The sequence below is a fragment of the Cygnus atratus genome, chromosome 5, assembly GCF_013377495.2.
Source record: "Cygnus atratus isolate AKBS03 ecotype Queensland, Australia chromosome 5, CAtr_DNAZoo_HiC_assembly, whole genome shotgun sequence".
NCBI classification, from domain to species: domain Eukaryota; kingdom Metazoa; phylum Chordata; class Aves; order Anseriformes; family Anatidae; genus Cygnus; species Cygnus atratus.
Window position 1 is genome coordinate 26,597,019 of NC_066366.1, and position 14,278 is coordinate 26,611,296.

The 14,278-nt window shown below is 35.5% G+C and overlaps 1 long non-coding RNA gene across 1 annotated transcript; it reads right to left on the reverse strand.

Annotated features, from left to right (window-relative positions):
- Positions 1-434: 434 nt before the first annotated feature.
- On the reverse strand, positions 435-13,375 carry LOC118244495 (uncharacterized). The gene is made up of 3 exons (XR_007708320.1): positions 12,990-13,375; positions 3,913-4,007; positions 435-2,000 (listed from the first exon to the last, which is right to left on the reverse strand). It is a non-coding gene; the product is annotated as an uncharacterized LOC118244495 (long non-coding RNA).
- Positions 13,376-14,278: the final 903 nt, after the last annotated feature.

Consider the following 14,278-nt stretch of genomic DNA (forward strand, 5'->3'; position numbering starts at 1 on the left):
AGCGAAGACAAAAAAAAAAAAGTGATTTTTCACTCAGTGGTGTAAGAAATGATGCCTAGTAGGACTTGACAGATTTCTAGATCTTATGATGAAACCTGATGCTTCTTCAGAAATTTTAGTGTTCCACATTTTAGAGTCTCAGTCAGTTTCTTGGTCTCCTGAAATCAGTGGGATTTTTGAATATTTTTTTCAGTTGAAAATAATGTTTTTAACAATAAAAGATTGTTCAGAACACAGGCAAAGATGTCTTCAACCCATTTCTCTTTTGCTCATTATAGAAAATCAGAAACCCTGGGCTCTTCCCACAACTCATACAGAAAATGCTTTGATTTACACTGCCTTTGGAATTGAATTTATAAGAAGAGCTAAAATATATTAAAATGAAAATTAGATTTTAAAACCTAAAGTAATGGAAAATCCCTGAAAATATAAGAAGCCATTTTTGTTTCAAGGTAGAGGCAACTCACACTCTCCAAAACCTAGTCTTCTGCTGCTACAGGTCCACTGTCAGCAGTTCTTCAAACTCTCTGCTAAGGCCTGGCTGTACTGCATGCAGTAGGGAGAACCTACAACATCTTCTCTTCGGACAACTTGATTCAACAAGACATTTTTCTTTGTTGTTGCAAGCAATTTGTAAAGCATTGTGATCACTCAGAATAAATAAACTAGGAAGTTGTTTGAAGGTGACTGTATCTGGGTCATTGCTGGCACCTCACATGAAGCTTAACTATGCTAGGAAGCTGAGCATTGCCAAAGCCTGTGCTTGGTCCTTGGCTCCAGATAGGCAGTACTGGCAAACCACTAACAGGATCTGTGTCAAGGATTTGATCTGCTCCACCTAGAATTCTCCCCCAAGATTTCCAGGCATGGTTTGGTTTACTAAGTGAGTTTCGCCAGTTCCTATTTATCTGATTCAGTGCTTTCATTATTTGTAACTTCACTGACAGTTTTTATTGTCTATTATCCTCTTATTATCAATGGCATTAAGAATGACCACTTCTCGTCTACTGATACCTATCAGTTTTCAACAGATGTTTTGACTTAGAGCAAAAAATATGGGTACGTATTTTGGTGCCAGATAGGGGAACACAAGCTCAGAATCTTTAATATTTTGGCCTTAAAAGGCCAATATTGCTTCACAGCTTTAATTCACACAAAAAAAATTGCTACAAATACAGTTTTTCTTCTATGGGAGAAGGGCTATGGAGCTGGTGGTGAGCTAATGCTCTCTGAGCAAATTTCTGGGTTAAGAAAACAGGACATAATAACCTGAATGGACAGATAAATTTGGCTGAACTTTGTGTTACAAGAGATCTTTTGATAGCAATAGATAAATTACTTCCCCCAAGCCTTGCCATTCCAAGGCTGACCCACTGTAGATAAGTTACCTTCTAACAAAATTAATGAGACATTTAGATTTGGCCTTTTAAGATGTCTTTTTTTTTTTTTTAAGTCAATAACATTCCCAGCATTGTACTATCAATAATTCTATGTTGCTAGTATGTTTTGTAATAGAAAAATAATTGTTAGGGCTTGATTTAAAAAAAAAAAATAGGAAAAAAAAAGACAAAAAAGAAAAAAAAGAAACAGATGAGAAAAGTAGTTCAGAATTTGGCAAGGTAGAAAATCTTTTCCTAATTTTTGTGATGAATTGAATTAAAACTCACAGTTGCTCTGCATATTATTCACACAGGACCTTTTTTGGCCGTTTGCTGTTGCCAAGTGCTAGAGATCCACATTTCATTTTTTAGCACTGGTCTGCCAAGTTATATAAAGGAAATGTTTGCCCTCAGTGTTGTTTTTCCTAAATTATTTGGAATGCTGTGTTTCAGTCTCCTTTGGGCTTTTTCATTCTACAGAGGTTCTGTATTCTGTCCCTCTGTTCGTCTTCCAATAATAGCAAATGTCTTATATCCAGAAATCATTTCTTCAGTTGATGGAGATAGATCCCTCAATGCCTTGAGCCCCAAAGTACTTCATACAATCTATGCTTCTCTCATCTGTCAAAGAAAAAAAACTGTTAGGGATCTTCTGTCACATGTCTTTTACCTTCATCCTCTCTTGGTTTTCCTTCTCTGACCCCCCTTCATCTGTGCCCCTCTCTGCCCCCCCAACTCTATTACTGAGACATAACCTGCATGTAAGCAACAAAAAGCAGTGTCAAAATTTAGAATAACAATGAACCTAATGGCTGTTATGAAAGAAGACTAGACTGGCAGATTTAAAAACAACTTCAGAGCTGTGTCCGTCAAGACAAAGTTGAAAATATGCCATGGAGCCTTTCAGAAATAAGGTAAAATGTTCCTGCCGTGCTGCAAAAGGTGAAGTGTGGTCATGAAATGTGGTCTGTCTTTAGATGAAGAAGCAGACAGTGACTGGCCTGACAACTCATCATATTCAGTGGTGAAATGTTATATAAATTAATTATATAAATAGAGGGTTTAATATATCTTGTCCAAACTAGATCTTTGTCAGTCCCACTTGGCTAAATTCTGAGTGGCTGCATATGTATGCTGAATGGGAGAAGTTGCAAGAGTAAGTTGCAGAGAGCCATCACACATGGTGACACAAGGGATATTACCAATTTTTATTCTCTGACAGAAAGGAATGATTCCACTGAATAAATAATTTTTTAAAAATGTGTTTTGTGCAGTGACTTTAAGTCTTGCACTGGTAGATGTGTTTGTTTTTTCATAAAACCAACCATGTACTCCTACTGTGGCTTCATCTGGCAGCTGAAAAAAGAGAATCAGAATTCCTGAGTTACACTTACTGACTGAGAAAAGAATTTGGCTATTGTGTTTAAAGGGCTTATTTCATAGTTTTTTTCACTTAATGATCCCAGTTTCCAAAAGAAATCCATGTGGCTCTGGGACTTCAGCACATATGGGATCTGCATCTCTGCTGCTAACTCCCTCTTCGGTGGCGAAATAAACGGAAGTGTGACAGGAGGTTGACTTATATCATGTCACAACCTTCCCAGACTTGAGGTACAGTTATATTTGTGGTAACCTAACCATCATAACAATGTAAACAATGGTATGTGTGACTAACAATGAAGCATTGTTGGGAACATTTGCACCAATTATATTATTAATGGTGGAATTTCAGGCACGTGTTTGGATTACCTGTTCATTTCAGTCCTTTCCTGTTGATTCTTTCTAGCAGTAATTTTTTCCAATTACAGGAATCGTTAGGATTTTTTTTTTTTTTTTTTTTTTTTTTTGCCTGGAGACACTAGACCTTTAGTATAGGTAGGAAAAGAGTCTGTAAGATGGTTTACATAGCCGTATCCTCAAAGGAGCTGCTGCATAGTGTATCGTTCAAAGTTTAGCAGAGTGCATACCACAGCTAGAGGATGTAGAGCATCTCAAGGGTCTCTGTGGCTGTTTAACTCTTTGAAATAAAATGTTCCTTCCAGCATGAGAAGGAAAAAATACACAGTTGCTTGCCAAAGCTGTGCAAACACATTCATCCAAATAACGCTGATCAATTATGTAAAAAATGAGAAGTTTTAGGAGCAAGAGGCAGATGAAGGGAAAGAGGCCCAGTTTATTTATTCAGTGATCTTTTTTTTTGCTTAAAGGCACCCTATGCAAGGAAAGAGCAGCTGCTAACAGAAATATTCTGCTTATGTGAACAGAGGAGACTGGCTCTTTCTTTATTGTTTTGATAAGTAAAAGGTGCAATGTTGAAAAACATTTTCAGGAGTTCACACTTTTTCCTTCTTTGGGGAAAAGGAGAAATACAATGTTTTTTAGCTAGAAATGCTGGTCACATTAGTTATGGAGCAAGGTATCAATTTACTAATGCTATTAAAAACGTGATATTTACCCTAAACATGAATGAAATTCCAGGTGGCAGTGGAAGCTCAGCAGTCATGGCAGTTTATAGAAAGACTATTCTACTCACAGTGTATTATAGTCAGGACAGACTCAACTTGAATAAAGACAGGACAAAGGCAGCTTTCTCTATGGTAGACATGAAATCCATCTTGCTCTGTGTAGCTGTCAACATTAAAACAATTCCATTAGCAGAAGTTGTGTGTGTGTGAAGTCCCATCTGCTAGAGGACTCTTTGTATGTTTTGGTGAGCCATTTTCCCCCTCCAGGTAGGAATAGCTTAGAATCCTTCAAAATACAATGTAAGCTCACCAAATATCTGTCCTTTCTCAGAAATAAAAGATGTTCTTTGTGCTCTGGACTTGTCCAGAAACTAAATAAGACATTTATCAAAGGAGCTTTCAGAATGAAGCCTGATGTCAGGGAATAAGCTTTTAGTGTTTAACGGATGCTATCTTCAACACACTTATCTAGAGGCAGCTCCATCCAAAGTATATGATTAATATATGTGGATAAAGTGGAGATGCATATAAGATTGTGAACACAGATATAGCTGAGCCTGTGGACAGTAATTCTTCTTATTCCTGCACTTGGAAAGTTAGTATAAAAAAGCCCTTTGCCTTCCTGCAATTTCCATGGACCAAAATCTAGCAAATTTTTGAACGTCTCTTACAGTGCAGTTTTCTGAATTTTGTATTGTTATTCTCCCCTTGTCTTAATTAAAAATGGAGTTTGTAAACTTATTTTTAAACAAGGCTTTAAGCATTTAATGATTTTGATTTTGGGGTCAGAGCAATGCACTTGAGTGTTGTTTCCATCTGCTGTTTTTTGCTTTTTTTTTTCTTCTTTCCTTTAATGAAAAGTGTTACAGAAGTAGCCTGTAATAAATGGAAATAAATTGGAATCATATGATGCAATGCATTGTCTAAGTGGAATGAAGGGATTTGAACCTCAAGACTGTCCTCTCTACTAAGTGATAGGAGATATGTTTAGAATTACAGTTATACACAATTTATGTTGGCTCCGTCCTGTTTCATAGTAACCAGCATGTCACTAATTAGTAGTTTGTTTTTATTGAAATTTTATTTCTTGTATTTTCTATACTCCTAATGCTCCAAAATGTAAAGCAGCACTGAAAGTCTTGATTTTCAAGGAATCTCCATGAGGTGTTAGAATTATGCTAATGCAAATCAAATATATTTGATCAGATTACAATTAGTTTTAAAATGATGTATTTAACTGAATATGAGAAGATTTTCATTGCCCTAAAATGTCTCTTCATCATGGATGAGAACTTGTTATTAGGTAAACCAGGGTGGTAGTTGCTTAACTACCTTTAAGTCTTCTGGGTATCAAAAATGGAAAAAAATAAAATAAAAAATCAGTTTCAAACTGCATAGACAACTTGGCTGGAAGGCAAAATTGTGAAATCTGAATCTGTAAATCAGCTACACTGGAGTCAACTGAATGATAAACATAGATATAAAAGAGACAGTCTTTTAAGTAAGATGGCAGTTGAATAATTCCTTATATACTAGTCCCAGAACAAAAACAAACAAACAAACAAGCAAAAAACACTCTGGTTCTGGAATTCTTCTAGCAATCTTCTGTCAGGAGATAAACTTGGTACTGCTGAATACAAGATTAACTTTCTAAGTGTTTACCCTCACTGGCAGTAGATAAAGTGCTGTTCTGTGGTTGCCAGGTAAATTATTTCCTAACCTCTACCCATTTTTAAATGTCTCTCTCTCCCTTATTTTTATAGACAGCTTCTATAAATTGATAGATGTGCATCATGTTTCTATGTAGAAAAAATGACCATAGAAAGTGAAATGTATACTTAAATCCCATTCAAAGAAGAATTATATAACAGGTATGAAGTAGAAACTGAAGGATCTGAGTTCTGCATAGATCAAGAACAAAAGCATGACTAGTACAAGGTTAAAAGTAATTTTAATTTAATACATTTTCAGGTGTATGAAGTAGTATGATTTAAAAACAGTAGGGGTTTCACAAGATCTTCTACAGGCATTTTGACATCTCCATTACTGTCTTGATTTGTGATGCATGGAATGGTCAAGTAGAGAGCAAAAAGAGCTTTAAGGAAAGGCCTTTGTGTTTGCCTGATGAGCAAAAGATTACGAATTGACCAATTTTTAAATGTTACGTAAATGTGTTTGTTTGTACTCTCACCTAAACCCTCTAAAATGATGAATACTCTCTTACTCGGTGTTCATGTCATCACAGCTACCCACCTTTTCCTGGACTTAAAATTCCATTTGTAGTAGTTCCTGAACATTCATGATCTGAAATGTTCCTTTACTTCACAGAAAAGACAACATGAGCATTTCTGAAATCAGGCACCTCACCCTCATGTTTCAGAGGTTGCAGTAGCAGAGATTAGAGTCTTCAAAGCACAAGGAATAGTAGAACCAGACAAAAATAGTGCAAATGTTTGCAGATCTAAACTGTTAATTTAAGATGTTTTTATCAAAACTGGTTCAATGTACATGAAAATAATCTACCCATAGGGAATCCATTAGGAGAATCAGTCACTGAATTACTAGGAAAACTCAGTCTTTCAGATGGTAAAATTAATTTTCAGCCTTTTCTAACAAGTGGGTTCTTTTCCCTGTGGGGTGATGTTTTTCTAAACTGAAATTTCTCCTAGGATTCTTTTATTTAATTTTCTACCATGTAAGTCTGTTCTCAAAGTATATATTCATGCAGTCTAAGCAGGACTGGCTCTTTAGACTGTTGACCCATCTGACTACCATAACATGTAGCATTATTGTTCTTTAGATGTCTGAAAATACAGAGAAAGTGTCATGCTTATGGAGAATATAATATCAGAAATGATTTACTGCTACTACTTTTTTTTTTTTTTTAATAGAGTTTAGTGCTTTTTATAAGCTGGCATTTATAGCAAGCTTCTGAAAGGTTCGTAGCAACTTAATGACTTATAGACATGGTAAAATTTCAGCTCTAAGGACAGTTTTCCTCCTAAAAATTGACCAAAAATTGAGACATGCTATTATGAAAGAAAACCATCCTATCTGAACCAATTAAGACAACATAGAGAGCTACCATCTGGATGCATCTTCTATGTCTGCATGGAGCACGTCATTGTCTAGGACTTTGTCTCAAAAGGATACAAATCATTTGAACTGTTACATGGGTATAATCTCCTGCAGGAACACTTTTATTAGAGAAGAACTGCTTGCTTACTTTAGCTTAGAACTCTTTCCATGTGATGCAAACAAACTTAAAAAAGCTTTGTGGTATTGGAATCAGAACCTCCTTGTATAAGATTGTAACTGCAATGCTTCAGATTTACAACAAAATCATACCAAAACAATTCACTTGTGAGGACAAGACTAAGTTCTGCAACCTCATATGCATCATCAGCAAAATGGAGTGATTGAAAAAGCTTGCTGTGCTCCACCAAATGAGTGGTTGGGAATGATGGATTTGGGAGAGAATAATCTGTGGCTAAGAAAGAAAATCACTACCTTGTGGACAGGAGGAAAAAAGGTGTAAAATATGAATGTTTTCAACAAAAGAAGGCCTATCATTATATTTAGCATGTACATGTAGAGAAATAAGAGAGAAGTGAGAAGGTGCATTTAACAATGCATACTTTCATAATACAAATTAAGAGAAATAAATAATGTAAATTTATAAATAATGTAAAATAAATAGCAAGCAAAAATTTCAATACTGAGCATCCCAAATGCAAAATCAAAAAAATACATATTTTAAAACTCTGTCTCCCTACGGGTCTTCTGTCTCAAGATTGAGTCCTTTTCTTTCTGACAATATTCATTTTAGCTATCTGCTTGCTTTTGCAATGCACAGTAAGTGCGAGGTGTATAGATTGTACTTGTATAGGTTTACAAACAAGTTCAAAAAACAAATTCCAGAAATATTGCTATTAAGAATACTTTGCACTACACTGATACCTGACATTTTCCTACAGTTGTGGGTGGGATGCCTTCTAGCATAGAGCCAGAATAAGCTGTATTCTGTCTCGGTGCCAGTGTCAGCATGGAGTCATGACTGATACTTTCCTGAGCCCCTCTAAGCTGTGGCCACAAGGACGGCTCCTTTGGAAACTTGCCAACTGGTACAAATCAGAGCAGCCTCCAGGATGTTAAAATTTGTACTGAAAAATTGGCCATGCACTCGTTTGGCATCAGACACCTGAAGCAGTGAGGTGGCTTGGTGTCTCCCCTTGTGTTCTTTTGAATTGTATGGTGGGAGAACCTGCCTTCAGAATTCAGCAAACTTTGATATTACAGAAACATAAGCAAAAATATCTACGTTTATGGATAAAATCAGTTAGCTGTTTTTGAATATTTAGACACAAAATTTAAGGTTTAAGGTTAAACCAGACCAAGGTTTAACCAGAAGGTTTTGTGTGATGTTTTTTTTAGAGAGCTTTAGCAGCCACTTCTTATTTTTCCACGTGACATAAATAATGATCCCATACTCAAATTGTGTCAGACAGCAACAGCTTGCACATGGCTGCATTCCTACTATTTCTGAATGAAAGTATGTCTATTTTTTCCTTCCGCACTTTTGGGTAGGGTCTTAGAAGCTTACAGCTTTTGCATCTGGCAAATACTAAGTCACTGAATATACCGGTGTGGCACAAAATGGGAGCGATTTAATGGAGTCCTATGGCAGAAATGGAGCTCTGACATGCCCAACAGTTTCAGTCTGACCAGCAGACTGGAGAGCACAGTGAAGTTATTAGCTCTTTCATGTCCCTACAGTGAAGAGCTGTGCATTTTTATGATATTAACTAACTATGAGATGAGATTTTGTTCATGTCAATTTTAAATATTCAGTTTGTGGAGAAAATTTAAGAAGCGTTTGGACTGTGCACTTAGTCACATGGTCTGAATTTTTGGGTTGACCTGTGTGGTGCTGGGAGTTGGACTCGATGATCCTTGTGGGTCCCTTCCAACTCGGGATATTCTATGATTCTATGAAAATTCTTGAGAAAGGTGACAGATGGTTATACTGAATAAAAGCAACTTGCAGAGTATGCTTTAGAGCATGAAGCAATCACATGCAATATCTTAATTTCACATTAAATGTTAAGTTATTTTTGTTGTAACTGAGCAGCTAAGCCAAATTCCTCCTCTACTTCTTATGGCACTCAGCTGAATGTGACTGTATTCACTTCTGAGTAGCTGTAGAGTTTATAGAAGTTTACAGAAGGGCAGTGCTCTTGTACAGACATGAGCCTTTTTACTTGGAAAAGGAAGCTGAATTTTATGTCTCAATTTGTAACATTTTTCCTTTACAGGTGGTGTCTCCTTGTCATGCTTTCCTCTTCAGAGGGTACCTTTGATCAGCCAAGGATTTCAGCAAACTGCAGCTGACCAGCACCACCACAGGTTTCTATTTAAGCATCTAAATAGCAGTGACTCTGTCACACCAAAACTAACTGCTAGTTCATTTTCTACTCGAGTTTCAAAATATTCAGTCATACAAAGAAACCAAAACGCCTTGTTTGCTTAAAAATACAGCCATATGATGTTTTCTCTTCAAGATGGCCTGAGATCCCAGAGCATTAGTTGTACACAAATTCTCTTGTCCAACTAAAACAAATATGACTGGGCATTTGCAAAATCTAGTGTCCCACTGCGTTGTCTGATTTGCCACAACCAGCATCAAGTCTTCTGAGTTTATTTTAAATCAATTCTGTGTGAGGATTAGTCTACACGCTTACACGAAAATGTATTGCAAGGAGTTTTACTTTATTTCTCATCTGTTTTTTTTGTTTCTATATCAAACCCATAAATTCTGAAGTATTTTTTTAGTAGCCAGACTTTTGGATTTGTCTTGTGTACTCAAGCAGCTGACTTGAAAATTTCCCTGTGATGCCTATTTTGACATGTAGAGAATGTAAAGGAAATCTTATAAGCTTACTCTTACAAAAACAAATATCTTCAAAGCCCAAATATAAAGAAGCATAGAAAATCAATACTGCTGAACATCAAATTTCATTTTATTTATTCTCCTGGTAGAGAGTACAAATATTTATATTGAATTTCCACTTACGTAGAACAGTATTTTATTGTGTATATAGTTTAGTGTATGCTAACTTTAGCCTTCATTTACATGTCTCTATATATTTTTCTGATACTATATTTTTAGTTTTACTTCTGAGCTTTCCTAAATCATTGCAAATGGTAGCAACTGTCATTTCTGAAAGCAATTCTAGAAGGATGAACCCTCTTGAAATTATCTCAGTTAATGAAATATTTTCATATTTAATTTATACACATACATATACTCTTACATAATATTTTGAATAGAAAAATAGCAGTAAAATAGAGAGAAAAAAATACCATGGTAGTGAAGAGTGAAAAGATGAAGAAAATGGGAAGTGGATAGAAAAGTGCAAAAGAGAAAGGAAGATGAAAAGAAAAAGGAAAAAAAGGAAAGAGGGAAAGGAAAGAAGATGGGAAGAGGAAAGGGAGGAAGGAGAGAGGGAAGGGAGGGAGGGAAGAGAGAGAGGGAAGCAAAGGAAAAAAGAAAGGAACGAATAGAAGGAGAAAGAAAAGAGGAAGGAAGGAAGGAAGGAAGGAAGGAAGGAAAGAAAGGGAGAGAGGGAGGGAGGAAGGAAGGAAGGAAGGAAGGAAGGAAGGAAGGAAAAGAGAAAATGTAAGGAAAGAAAGAAATAAAATGAAGAAAAGAAAAGAAAAGAAAAGAAAAGAAAAGAAAAGAAAAGAAAAGAAAAGAAAAGAAAAGAAAGAAAAGAAAAGAAAAGAAAAGAAAAGAAAAGAAAAGAAAAGAAAAGAAAAGAAAAGAAAAGAGAAAAGAAAAAAGAAATAAAAGAGAGAAAGAGAGAGACAAAGAGAGAGAAAGAGAGAAAGAAAGAAAGCAAGAGAGAAAGCAAGAGAGAAAGCAAGCAAGAAAGCAAGAAAGCAAAGCGAAGAAAGAAAGAAAGAAGGAAAGAGAAAGAAAAAGAAAGAAAGAAAGAAAAAGAAAGAAAAAGAAAAAAAGAAAGAAAAAAAGAAAAAGAAAAAAAAAGAAAGAAAAAGAAAAAAAGAAAAAGAAAAAGAAAAAGAAAAAGAAAAAGAAAAAGAAAAAGAAAAAGAAAAAGAAAAAGAAAAAGAAAAAGAAAAAGAAAAAGAAAAAAAAAGAAAAAGAAAAAGAAAAAGAAAAAGGAAGAATATTGAAAAAGAACAAATTATTTGTAAAATAATATATTGGTTAAAGGAAGGCAAGGGAATATGAGAAGATGAAGGAGGGATGGCCAGGCAGGAAAATGGAATAAAAGAAGAGACAGAAATTGAATTTGATTGTACTGTTGATAGCTTTCAGATGAGGTACAATTATGAGTATGAATTTAACATTTAATTTCAGTCAAAATACTGATCTGAAGAATGCTTTAGAAAGAAAACCAAGATGTGGATGAGACTAATTACTGTAAAATCATAATCAGCTTCCCCTGTATGAAACCTCAGTATTTGCGGCCTCTAGGGAAACTGGGAACGGGAGGGCAATACCCCACCTGAGTCACCTCTGCAGTTCTTTTGATTTTGTTGAACAGTGCTGACTTTTTCTGAACAATTTCAATTTTATTTCTGACTATTTAGAACCTAAAGGGAAACCACTCATGCAGCATAGTGGAGGCCTAATACAAGCTGCTTCGCTGCTGGTTCCCAATAATAACTATATTAAATGGTGGCAATACACTTTGTCTCTCTTCATTATTGTTTTACATCACTCTACTGTAGGTGAAAGATGTGATGGCAGCCTCATTTAGATCCTGATCAAGAAGCCTACTAATATGCATGAATTTGAACATGTATTTAAGTGCTTTGCTGGATGAGGATATCAGTTTACATCTTTTCAGACAGGAAATTTAATAAACATGAGGAAAGAGACTATTTTGTATGGAAACACATGGAAGTAATTTCTGGTTTATATTAATGGATCTGGTTTTAATGTATGGAAATATGTAATGGTATAATTGTTGGAAACCCAGATAGTGAAGATAGGTCTGTGAGCCAGGCCTGTACCAAAGATGTTCTAACTCTTGTTATTGAAATATTTTTCTTTTAGAATAGGTGTGATGCTTGATTTTTTTATGTCAAAAAAAAATCCCATTTTTTTAATCATAAAAAGTAATAGAAATCTGTAATGCTTCTTTATATATTTTTTTATAAAAGTTTAGTGATAAGAAAAAACAACAACCCAGCAATAACTGCTGAAAAGAGATCTTTTTCCCCTCTGCAGATTTTTAGATTACATTAGGATGATAGCACTGCCTTAGGCTGTAGCAAATTGTAGATTTCTTTTAGGGTACTTTACAAGATAGCAGTTATCTGGGATTGGAGCATACATTGAGAGATGCTTGCATCAAGCAAGAATTGGTGTGTACTAATGTTCTAAACCCTGCAGTAGTAATTAAACATGAGTGTGACATGCTCAGCTATGGAACATTCCTCAGGTTTGTTTAAATGCTCCCGCACTGCAGCACAGGGCCACAAGTGGGACAGGGTGCTGCCACAGTGGATCTGTCCTCTGAGGCTGGTACAGGTTCCTCTGGAGCTGAGGAAAGTGCATGAAAGCTATTTCAAGGGGAACAGATTTGTACATACCAGCTTAATACATTGCTGTAATAATGCCTTGGAAACTGTGCTGTATGCAGTCATTCCCACATGGAAGACCTGTTTGTTTATACATATTGCCAGATACTGCTACTTTTTTTTTTTTTTTTTAAATTTGAGGTGTACATGATATCAGTAACCTAATTAATGTTAAGTGATATAGTAAGTCCAGTTCTCCTGTTTATCACTGCATTCCTGTTGTCCCACAGAAATTGCTTGAAAAGTATATTTTTTCAAATGCTGAAATCTTTAAAATGAATTGCACTTGTTTTTCTTTGGCCTGGTCAACAAAACAAGTGCTTCAACAAAACAAGTGCTTGTTGATATCTTTGCTGAGCTGGCAAGCTGGCAGTCCTATATAGTACCAAGAAAAAAAAAAAAAAAAACACCACCACTTGTAATAACAGATTTAGCATGATCACTCTTATTTTAAAGTGAAAAGGAGGAACCATACTGCTTAAAAGAACCATCCATGTAATTATCATTCCAGCTGTAAATAAATATGTCTCACCAGTGGTTAGGCAAGGATGTCTCCCTGTACATATGTCTTCGAATCAAAATAGATGGTAATGATGCTGAGCATTCCTCCTGTTGGCTGTCACCTCTGCAGAGAACCAGCTAGGCAGCAGGCAGCAGTTGTCCTTAAATTGCAACAATGATCTGTGCACTTGACATCATGGAGCTATGTAGCTGTTCTCTTAATGGCTCCCAGCATTGTTGCTGTGATTACAGGTCAGGAAGGCAAGACAACACATTAAAGAGGCAGAACTGAAGCGATAAGTGCTTTGGATTTATTTCTTTATTTTGAAAGCATGTTGAAAATCTGTTATGAGATTTTATGATAGGAAACTGTCTTGCATTCCTCAGTCAAGTGGTGTCCAGGTCACTGCTTGTCATTTCACTGGGATTGTGAGATGTCAGGAAAGATTTTTATCAATATTGTGCTTCCAGTAAATGTAACATTGTGATTCCAAAGGGAATGTACACAAGATTTCTTGCAAGCAAGTACTTGTTTCATTTAAAATGCAGACTGAATCAAAATATATGAATCCAAAATTTAATTTAATTATTTTTTTTTCTGAAAGCATTTCAAGCCCCCCATTCAGATTCATATATAATGAATGAACCGGATCTCTAGAACATACCATTCTAAAATCCTTGATTCAAAAATCTCTTATGCTGGCATGTTACAAATCCAAATCTGAATTTGGAGGCTCTAGCTCAGCTCTGATTCTAGAGGTAACTGAGTACTACCATAGTTCTCTGATTTATTTATGTTTCAGATCAGTATTTGATAATGCTTACACATTTCGTATGTTTCCTTTGCATTAATATTTCTGCTATTTAAAACATCACCAGTAATATTAGCAACTAAAGTAAATTTAAACACACTAATTTGGTGTTTTGGATTTTTAATACACTTATTATCGGTGTTGCATTTATTCAAAGATCCTGTGTTCCTTGGACATACCCAGTCATGTCCAAGGAATATAGCTTGTATTTAAAAACATTTGGTTATGGTTCACCAGGATTGTCTCAAAATCAATCCACATTTTCAGGATTATTAGAAGAAATAATTTTGTGAATAATTTGTAACTACAAATACAGCCATAAAAAATATTATGACAATTCATGGACAGGATAAAACTGTCTATTTGCCATATATTTTTCTGCCTAGCAGCATTTGTGCAATGGTGATTTTTCCAGATGACAGAATTTACACCTGCAATGAAGATGTTAGAATGAGAAAGCTATCGTCAGGGAAGGACCAGGAAAGAATGTTTCCCCTCTTCTCTGCTC